This window comes from Engraulis encrasicolus, unplaced genomic scaffold (assembly GCF_034702125.1).
Source record: "Engraulis encrasicolus isolate BLACKSEA-1 unplaced genomic scaffold, IST_EnEncr_1.0 scaffold_1297_np1212, whole genome shotgun sequence".
Lineage (NCBI taxonomy): Eukaryota > Metazoa > Chordata > Actinopteri > Clupeiformes > Engraulidae > Engraulis > Engraulis encrasicolus.
Genome location: NW_026944787.1, coordinates 1 through 10,508, shown reverse-complemented (window position 1 = coordinate 10,508; position 10,508 = coordinate 1). Strand labels below are relative to the sequence as shown.

General features: G+C 44.0%; 1 long non-coding RNA gene across 1 annotated transcript; it reads right to left on the bottom strand.

Annotated features, from left to right (window-relative positions):
* Positions 1 to 2,139: 2,139 nt before the first annotated feature.
* On the bottom strand, positions 2,140 to 4,924 carry LOC134442224 (uncharacterized). Its single transcript, XR_010033341.1, has 3 exons — positions 4,873 to 4,924; positions 3,559 to 3,639; positions 2,140 to 2,733 (listed from the first exon to the last, which is right to left on the bottom strand). It is a non-coding gene; the product is annotated as an uncharacterized LOC134442224 (long non-coding RNA).
* Positions 4,925 to 10,508: the final 5,584 nt, after the last annotated feature.

Below are 10,508 nucleotides of genomic sequence, written 5' to 3'. Positions count from 1 at the left end.
ACACTACACTAGTTTCACTACACTGGTCAACACTACACTACACTACACTACACCGACACTTACACTACTTCAGGATGTCACCACTACAACTACTACACTACACTACCACTACACTAGGAAGCAACTTGCACTGCAAACTCACACTACAACTGCACTGAACACTTGCACACTGCACTGGCACTGCAACACTTGCCACCTAACACATAACACTACACTACACATACACTAACTACACACTACAACTACACTGCCACTGGCAACAACAACACTGCAACACTGCACTGCACTGCCAACGTGTAACACTAGCACTGTCACTCGACGAACTGCATCTGCACTGCGCACACTGCAACTGGCACTACACTACACTACCACTACACTACACTTAACCACTACACTACAACTACAACTTACCACTACGATTAGACTTACACTAACACTACAACTACCCAGGATGCACCAGCAACACTGACTACTACCAAACTACACACTACACCACACTACACTACACTACACTACCCAGGATGCACCACTACACCACATTACACTACACTACACCACCACACAGGATGGGCGTGTTGGGTGGATGGATAAATCACACACACTGTTAAGAGAAGTATCCACGACATGCTATTAAACCTCTCTCTCACACACACACACACACACACACACACACACACACACACACACACCTTACCTATCCACCACAGCTTGATTACACCTCAACCACACACACCTCAACAATCTACAGCCGGCTGGCTGCTGATATCCGACTACACACACACACACACACACACGGCAAAACCTGCTGATAGCCAACATACACACAGTTTAGTACTTTTATTTGGATCGTCACACAGGGAAGGATTACAGATCCAAACAGTATTGGAAAAAGTCCTATAGATTGGCAAGATTGATGATAAACAGATAATAAATCCAGTCTCTATGGATAGATTTGACATCTCCGTCTCCAGATGGACAGGTTCCCAATTATGGCAGAAATTGAGCAGAATTTGGCAAGTCCCTTGTACTCTTCTTGCATAATCCACACACACACACACACACACACACACACACACACACACACACACACACACACACACACACACACGGCAAAACCTGCTGGTATCTGACTATACACACACACACACACACACACACACACACATCACACACACAAACAATCATGAACACACTTAAAACATGTACATGGGGATAGAGCAGGGCTTGACACTGGCACCTGCCAACCGGCCAAATGCTGGTAAAACTTGGCTGTGGCCAGTAATAATTTCAGTGTTACTAGCCAATTTGGCAGGTCGCTTATTCTATGGTATGACATATCAGAATAGCCTATATTCTGCACTTTGCACCTTGTGTATCAATTGTTTGTAGGCTATGTAAAGTGATACTGTCCCACTTTTGGAAATAAGATTATTTTACACCTCTCCTTGAGTTAAATAAGCTTATTTTACACCTCTCCTTGAGTTAAATAAGCTTATTTTACACCTCTCCTTGAGTTAAATAAGCTTATTTTACACCTCTCCTTGAGTTAGATGATTGAGTTTTCCCTTACGGAAGGAAAATATATTTTTGAATATATGAAATGAAAATATATTATAATACACTACAATATATTGTTTGCCAATATATCATTTTATATTGTACAGCAGTATATTGCACAATATAAAGTGATATATTTTGCGGTATACGAGAATATAGACATTATTGCCGTTTTCGTATATTGACTTATGTATTGCATTATACTGTGAAATATATTGTTGGATATATGGAATTATATCCCATATAGTATATGACTTATTGATAAATCATATATTGATTTATGTATTGTATTATACTGTACAATATATTGTTGCATATATTGAATTATACCCCATAGTATATGGCTTATTGATGAATCATATATTGATTTATGTATTGCATTATACTGTACAGTATATTACTGCATATATGGAATTATACCCCATAATATATGGCTTATTGATGAATCATATACTGATTAATGTATTGCATTACACTACACAATATACTGTAACGTACTTTATACAAGGCATTTATGAAGTAATGTAATTACAACAATGACCAAACATCAATTCAATTCATTCAACTGTTGACATTGGTTTATTAAAAACAAGAAACCAACCGACCCTTTAACACCACCGCTCCCACATGCAGAGACAGAGGGGCAGACAGGCAGGGAAACGACTTGACAACGACACCGGCCAACAGGCCAAATGCTGGTGAAACTTGCCTGTGGCCAGTAACAATTTCAGTCTCCCACTTTGGCCAGTAACTTGTACTTAATGAAAAAGCAGAAATATTCTAAAAAAACCCAAATAAAACAAAAAGAAAACAAAACAAAAACTGTGGCTGTGGCCGGTAAGCGAAACACCTCACATAAAGCACTGGCACACATGCACGCGTGCACACACACGCGCACACACACAAACACATACGCGTGCCCGCGCCCACACACACACACACCCGCGCTCGCGCACACACACACCTTCAGATATATTTTTAAAAAAAAGAAAAGAAAGTGAAGGTGAATTCAGGGGCAGACCGCCCGCAGCCTCAGTCACTCAAGGTCAACAAGAGGGCTCATAGGCCTGTCCATGGACTTCTTTTTCTCTTGGTGAAGCAGTTCACAGATTCTTTTATTTAGCGACATCCGGATCTCCCCCATCCTCGCACCTGGATGTGCCTGAGCAACAGCATCTGCAAAAGTAAAGTAAAAAGAATGTTAACTCTCTAACCCATTGAAACTTGAAGGGTATGCCACTAGTTTGGGGCCAAATACACCGTTGGTTCATGAAGGGTTTTATTTTTCATGTTAAGCATTGTGTTACATTCTCATACTCCTTCCTTTCAATAGTCTGAAACAAGTGCCCAACATTGCCCAGCTTTGTAAACCCAGGTCAATGATTTTAACCACATTTAGCCCAATGAACCCTTGAATGTAACATGTTACATCAGCAAGTCTCACACATTCAATGTGCAGTTAATAATGTAGCTCAAATAAACTCTAAATCTGGATGTCCTAACCCACTGCCCCTGACCATGCCCCTGACCCATCTAGTCCACCCCCCCCCCCCCCCCCCCCACACACACACACACACACTCAGTACACCCCCCCCACACACACACACACACACACACACACACAGCTCAGTACCCTCCAACCACCCACACCTTCACCCTGCAATAAATAACTAGGTTACATCCATTCCATAATTTGCATTAAAAAAATAGTAAAAACAGGGATACATTCATGTCTACATATCCCCCTCCCAACTTTTACCCTAGCTTCCATCCCCACCAGCAGTACCAACACTAGCTGCAGAGGTCCATTTTGTCCCACTCAATCTCTCTTATTCCCGGTTTATTCAGTAGCTTGATTGAATGAGGTATAAAGGATTTTTTGAAACGATTATATTTGCACCAAGGGAGTCTGAACCTCCTCCCAAAGTTCAGATAGATGTATTCCCCATTTAGTGCATGATCACCAGTGAGTGAGCATAGTAAAGGCACAGTATTGCTTACCATTTCAAGTACTGGAATGCACACCAGTCCATGTGACTATTTTTTCCTCCAGACCATCGCTGCATACCTCTTCAGCAACCTCTGCAAAAAAAAGTTAAAAGAGCAACAGAAAATTAACATTCACTCACACACTTAACCTTAAATAGGCACAAGGATACCCACCAAGCTCATCACTTCTATATCATTGTCAGAATTGTGAGCTAAATCTGGGGGGGGGGGTTCGGTAGACTGGTGGAACTACAGCATTCTAGCTCGCAGTCGCAGAGCGTCGTAGTGGCACTCTGTGTCTCCTCCCGACAACAGGGAAGATAAGACATTGAAATCGCAGCAGCCAGCATCGTTAACAGTTGCACGTCTGTTCTTGGCACGAAGGCACTCTTTTATGAAGATGATGAAGCGAAGGAAGACTTAAACTCATGCATGTAACTGGCGAGAATGAATTCCGATGAACAAGAATGACTCGCGCATTCGTTTAAGAGTAAACATGAACACCAACATGACTCAATGAATGCAATTTATTGTGAGCAAAGCAAACTCCGAACTATCACAGAGTAGCCGAAGACAACGACGTGTAGGCTACCGTTTTGAAATTCACCAATTTGACGACAAGGCTTCGTTAACCTCTAACAATAGCTCTACAAGAACGGGACAGTGCAGTTAGTTTGTGAGCAAGTTACTCAAAAAAACCTATTTGATGGTTACCACAATGGGAAAACCGAAGCAGAGCAACAGCTATGCTTTACCAAAAATTAATGCAGGACATTGCCTCGTTTTACTATACTGTAGTGCCCATTTTTTAAGCAAGTTAGCGATGTGCATTTAGATCTTGTCGCACTTCACTTCTGCTTTGATTCCCTTGCGTTAGCCGAGTAAGCTAGGCGGCTAATTAACTGAGGCCTGGCTTTCTAGGCTGACGTTGGGGCTCAGCAGTATTAGCCAGATAGATGTTGCTAACGTTCTCTGACAAGCCAAATAAAGTGGGCTCACCTGAAATTGACCACTACAAGTCAACCATATAATATCGACCCAAGTATTATGTTTACGTTTTCAAGATGTGTAGAACCAGACCTACCGTCAATGAGAACTAGTACACACCATTTCGACAACGCAAATATCGCTATGAGCTTACAATAGCTTGGTAGCGCGGGAAATTCAAAAAATAACGTATTTCTAGTCCTTGGGGGAAAAAATGAACAAACATCCAACATCGATAACCACTTGGCTAAACTTTGCACATCAACCACTGTAGACGTTTCAGACTATATGCTTGTGTATTTATGTTAACAAATTAACAAACTTCTCTTTATAACTTACCTCGAGGCGGCTGGTTGGTTTGTGTCACTGTGGTGGGGAGTCTGACTGGCGACCGACAGTGTGGAGCTACATCCGGACCGCGCTCGAGCCGAGACGGCTCTCTCTCGCCACTTTAGCTTCAGGTTGTGACGACGTGACGTAGGCGCGTCATACGTGATATGAGAGCTGAGATGATTCAATCAGAGACTCCTGTATATTGATCAATATATTATTATATATGGCCATATATGGTCCACCTAAAATGACTTTATAATGTCGAGTAAATGTCCAATGTCGTGCAAAATGTGCTTGCTGAACTAAAAACATCAAGAAATACAGACTGAATAGTGGAATACAGTTTTGTTTTGCCAGCCATATATTTTAAAATATATGGATCAATATATAGTAATATGTTGTTCAATAATATATTGCTATATATTTTCAAATATATGAGCGTGTTTGTGATATATTGTGATATATTTTCTAATGTATTGCAGTATAAATTGTAGTATATTGCAGTATATTTTCCTTCCGTAAGGGTTACCTTTCTCCTGTACTTTCAACCGTTCTCTGGGTATGGCAGTGCAAATTTTACCTCTAAGCTAGCAGTTAACATTGAGTCCTATGAGACCAGTTAGCCGCCAGATGGTCTCATAGGACTCAATCCCGCCTGACCTCTCCCTACATCTCCATCCATGGCCATAGTGCCCTTGAGCAAGGCACCTAACCCCACATTACTCCAGGGAAACCTGCAACCAATACCCTGAACAATAATAGTTGTAAGTCGTTTTGAATAAGATGAAAGCGTCAGCTAAGTGTAATGTAATGTGATGTGATGTGTGCTGTCTGTCCATGTCTACCTAAAGCAGGCCTCTGTCTTGTCTGCATGTGCAAGTAAGAAACGTCATTTCAATTCTTTGCATGACCAGTGCATGAGAAATGGACAATAAAGCTGACTTGACTTGGCATGGTATAGGTTGCTACTACTGGTAGCTCCTATAGCCAGCTGAGAGAGAGATGCTTAGATCATCACTGATTGGGTTCTAGTCATTCCTAAACGTAACATTTCAAATCCTGGCTGCACCATTTTAACGCCAAAGATGATAAGAGAACAGCCCTCGTTCCCCCCACCAACTTCAAGACTTGCACATATCTACATAATTTCACACCTGCTAAGTCCAATTCGTGATCTCCCTGCTCAGCATCTAAACGCTGCAGCAAGCAGCTACGACTCGAGCTAGAATGCTTCGTAAGCTAGCAGTGGTGGTGGTAAATACTAGCTGCTGTCACGAGACAGCACGCCTGCAGGTTCCAGAACGCTTTGACAGGCGTTCTAGAACTCCCACCATCATCAGTGATCACCACCAAACATGTCAACAGTGCTGCAGACGTTCGGAGGATGTCGGTTAATTTCCAGTGGATACAATGTTGCCTCTTTAGCCTGTTCAGTGTTTAGTATCAGATCTGGCTTTGCAGCTGCAGGCAGCCAGTCTAGTTCCAGCTGATTCGAGGGGTTCCATGGCTGTCAGCTGATTTATATCTCATTTTATGCAGACGTCTCTTAGCTAGAGAAATGCCAATCCTTGTATGTTAGCCACAGCTACGCTAGGTCAACCTACGCCAGTTTCGTTAGCTTCCAGGCAAAACTACCGCTAATGTCAATATGAACCTCTGCCTGTTCCTGGCTAATATTATTAGCAGTAGCTGCTAGCTACAGGCAAGCTAACGTCAGCTAGCTACTGACAGTCCAGGGAGCATTTTAGCGTTTATACTGAACTCAATGTTCGTTTACTCCAGAGGAGGATACAAGTGAAATGCGAGGGAGAAAAAAAACAAATATAAACGCCATACCTGTGTTCTCTGGGTGTGTTTATCTTGAAGACAGTTGACATAACATCGCAGTATAAACCAGCAACACAACTCAAACGCCTGTAAACACAAACCAAGCCCCTGAGAGCTGCGCATGCGCAGATGGGAGTACTCGTTGAAATAACAGGCACCTGTCACACAAAATAGGATGAATGTCAATCATCTATCTTCTTCTTCTTCTTCTTCTTCTTCAGTCGGGTTTTATGGCGGCTGACAAACTCAATCATCTATCTATCTATCTATCTATCTATCTATCTATCTATCTATCTATCTATCTATCTATCTATCTATCTATCTTTGAGTCACTAATAAAAGCAAATTAGAAAACTAGTGTTTGTGACATAGGCTAGCCTATCATTTAATCCACAGCTTTTAAAACATCCTGTTGTCTCCTACACGTTGGCCTACTAGGTAATTAACAGACCATGCGGTATCAAATCATTAGAAATGTAAATAATAAAACTGTAAAATATGATGAATACAGATGGTGGTGGATGTCTTTATATCCGGATGAGAGTGAGAGAGCAGTGCTGTCCCTAATGTGCAGGCCAGGGCCAGACAGCTTACTGCACAGAGACCTACAGGGCCCAGCCCCCGGGGGCCCACCAGCCAGGGGGGCCCTACTCTGAAGCCCAAGCCTCTATATATGTATATCCTCATGGTACATTAAGATCACACTTTCAACTTTATTTTTATCATGTTGCGTTAAAGGGACACTTTTAACTTTTATTTTTATCATGTTGCGTTAAAGGGACACTTTTAACTTTTATTTTTATCATGTTGCGTTAAAGGGACACTTTTAACTTTTATTTTTATCATGTTGCGTTAAAGGGACACTGTGCAGGAATGGTCAAAAATGGTACTGCAACTATGCTGCTCATTGAAACTGGGCTGGCAATTGCAAAATTTGATCTTTACATGATCTTTACAGTTTTCTAAGTAATAAACAAATATTTTCTAGTATGGTCCAAGTAGAGTCATTTTTGCAGCTAAAAATGGCTATTTTTGGAAATTCAAAATGGCGGACCATGGAGAAGATCCCCCTTTTCATGTATGAAAAGTGCAATTTTCCCAGTCATACTGAATACTTAGAATTTGATGGTGGTGGTAAGTATTCATGAAAATGGTAACATTAGTGAATGGGCAGCATGAATTCTGGAAATAAACAACTAAAAATCTCACACAGTGTCCTGTTAAGACACAGGAGGGGAAGCTATGGCCTTGCGGACGTTTTGGCCTTTGAGACAAGCTTACCCATCCCCCGAATCCGGGGCCCCGATATCATTTTAATGATGCAGTTTCACATGAAATATGGCATGTTTTGAAAAGCAATCTTAGAAATTATATTTGCAATTAAGTTATATTTTCAGGGGACCTAGGGAAGGTGGGGTCTGTTTCAAAGGCGGCTGACTTCAATGTAGGCCTAGAGTGCAGGGGGAAATCATCTTCAATATAGGCCTAGAGTGCAGGGGGAAATCCTGGTTCAATATAGGCCTAGAGTGCAGGGGGAAATCCTGGTTTGTGTTTATGTAGTATGACCCTTGGTGGTCTTAGAATGAAAAGTTTTCCCGGGGCCCACCCTGCGTTACTGTAAGGAGATCACGCAATTTTAACTTTCTTTACGATGCTTTATATTTAAACCTAACACAGCAGACTATGACATGATATATAATATTGTAAACATTGTGTGGGGCAGCTTCCACTAAGCCTGGTCCAGACGCATCGCTACAATACTGTACCAGTGTTCAGTAGTGCGAAGTGCTCATCCCATAACTACTACTCACTTCAGGTAGACCATGGGCCCATAATAATACCACGGGGGTCAGTAGTGCGGGGCCGAAGTCCTTCTTGGATGTGTGCGCCGAGGATAAGCTGCTTCCCCAGCAGATTAATAACTTTGGAATCCCAACAAGTTGCCTTGTGTAGGGAATCAATAGTCTTATTCCATTTCCTGACTCTAGAGGCACACTGAATGTTTCATACGTGAAAAATGAAGTCAAAATGTTCCTACGTCACGACACGACCTGACATTGAATTAAAATCTCTTCCTCTTTTTCTCATCTCTCTCTCTCTTCTCTCTCTTTCTCTCTCTCTCTCATTCTCTCAAAAAAAAAAAAGATCGTCTCTCTCTCTTCTCTTCTTTCCTCTTCTTTGTCCAGTCTCTCTCTCCTCTCTCTCGTCCTTCCTTTCTATCTCTCTCATGCCTCCTCCTTCCATCTCTTTTCACTCTCGCTCTCTTCCTTTCCCTGACTGTCAATCTCCTCCCCTTTCCTAGTTCTCTCTCTCTCTTTTCTCGCTCTCTCTTTCTCCGTCTCTCATCTCGTCTCTCTCTGTCTCTCTCTCTCTCTCTCTCTCTCTCTCACTCTCTCTTTTTATCTCTTCTCTTCTCTCATCTCTCTCTCGTCTCTCTCTTATGGAGTTTCTTCATCACCACAGGATGGAGAAGTCAGATGCAGAGCGGACCCCCAAAAGGGCGAAGGGGGGGGCCAAAGCATGGGCCAAACAGCAGATAAGCCATGCCAAGGGGAGTTAAGAGGGGGATGGGTGTGGGGTGGGTGTGGGGTGGGGGGGGGTCGGGGGGGGGGGGAGGGGGGGGGGGGGGGGGGGGTGGGGGGGGGGGGTGGGCGGGCCCGCCCCCGGTCCCTTTTTGGGGGGGGCCCTCCCCCCGGGCACCCCCAAAGGAACGACGCCCCCAGAAGACTCCCCCAAAACCCGGGTACGAAGGAAAGGGGCGTCCCAATTCCAAAGGGCGTGGAACCGGGGACCCTTTTCCCCGTTGGCCCCCCCAAAAAACCAACCCCTATCCCCGCCGAGCCCAAGTGCAAAAACCCAGGGAGACCCAGGGACCCAGACGGGAAGACAGCCCCCCGAAAACGTGTAGAAACGAAGGCGGCAAAAAGAACCCCCAAAGGAGGAAAACCCCGGGGCATACCAGCCGGCCCCTTTTAAAGGGACAAAGAAAGGCGTGACGGCGAGGGGCCAATCCCGAAAACAGCGGCAAAAAAAAACCTAAATCAAAGAGATCACAGAAAAGAAGTACCGAGACGAGACCGCGCAATTTACGACAACAGGGGATAGAGGCCGGCGCCCCCCTGCCCACCCCCCCGCACCCCCCCCCCAGCCCCCTCCCCCCCCCCCCCCTTTTTAACCCCCCCTTCCCCCCCCCCCCCCTTCCCACCTCCCCCCCTCTCCCTTCTCCTCCCCCCCTTCCTTCTTAATTTCCCTCCTAATTCCCCCCCCCTCCCCCCCCCCTCCCCTCCTTCTTTTCCTCTCCTTCCCCTCTTTCCTATCCTTCCCCCCTTTCCCCTCCTCCTTTTCCCTTCCTTCTCTCCTTCCCCCCTCCTCCCCTTTCCTCCCTCTCCTCTCCCCCTCCCCATCTATATATTTTGTATATACTTATTTAGGGTGCGATTTGCAAGGAAAAAGGGGGGGGTAGGCTTTCAGGTACGTCTCCGATTCAAGCGATGTCAATGGGTTACTTTTCGTAAACTTGATAAATTTAAAGAAGAAAAAGTGCCCCTCCCCCCCCCAAATCGCAAGCTTATTAAAGACAAATGATTTACGATAGCTGGGCCCCGCCCATACTTCCTGTGACTACTTCAAGAAAAAAGAAGCGGTGCTGTGTTGGTGGGGCCTTTTTTCCGTATGACCCAGGACATATGACAAAAACTTCCCCAAAGACGATAGTCACCCACCAGCTAAAAACTCGTTGACAAAATTTTTTTTGACGATTTCGGAAAGGTGTTGCGGTTACAGTTTTTTTAAAGATGAAGGCAGTGTATAGAAGC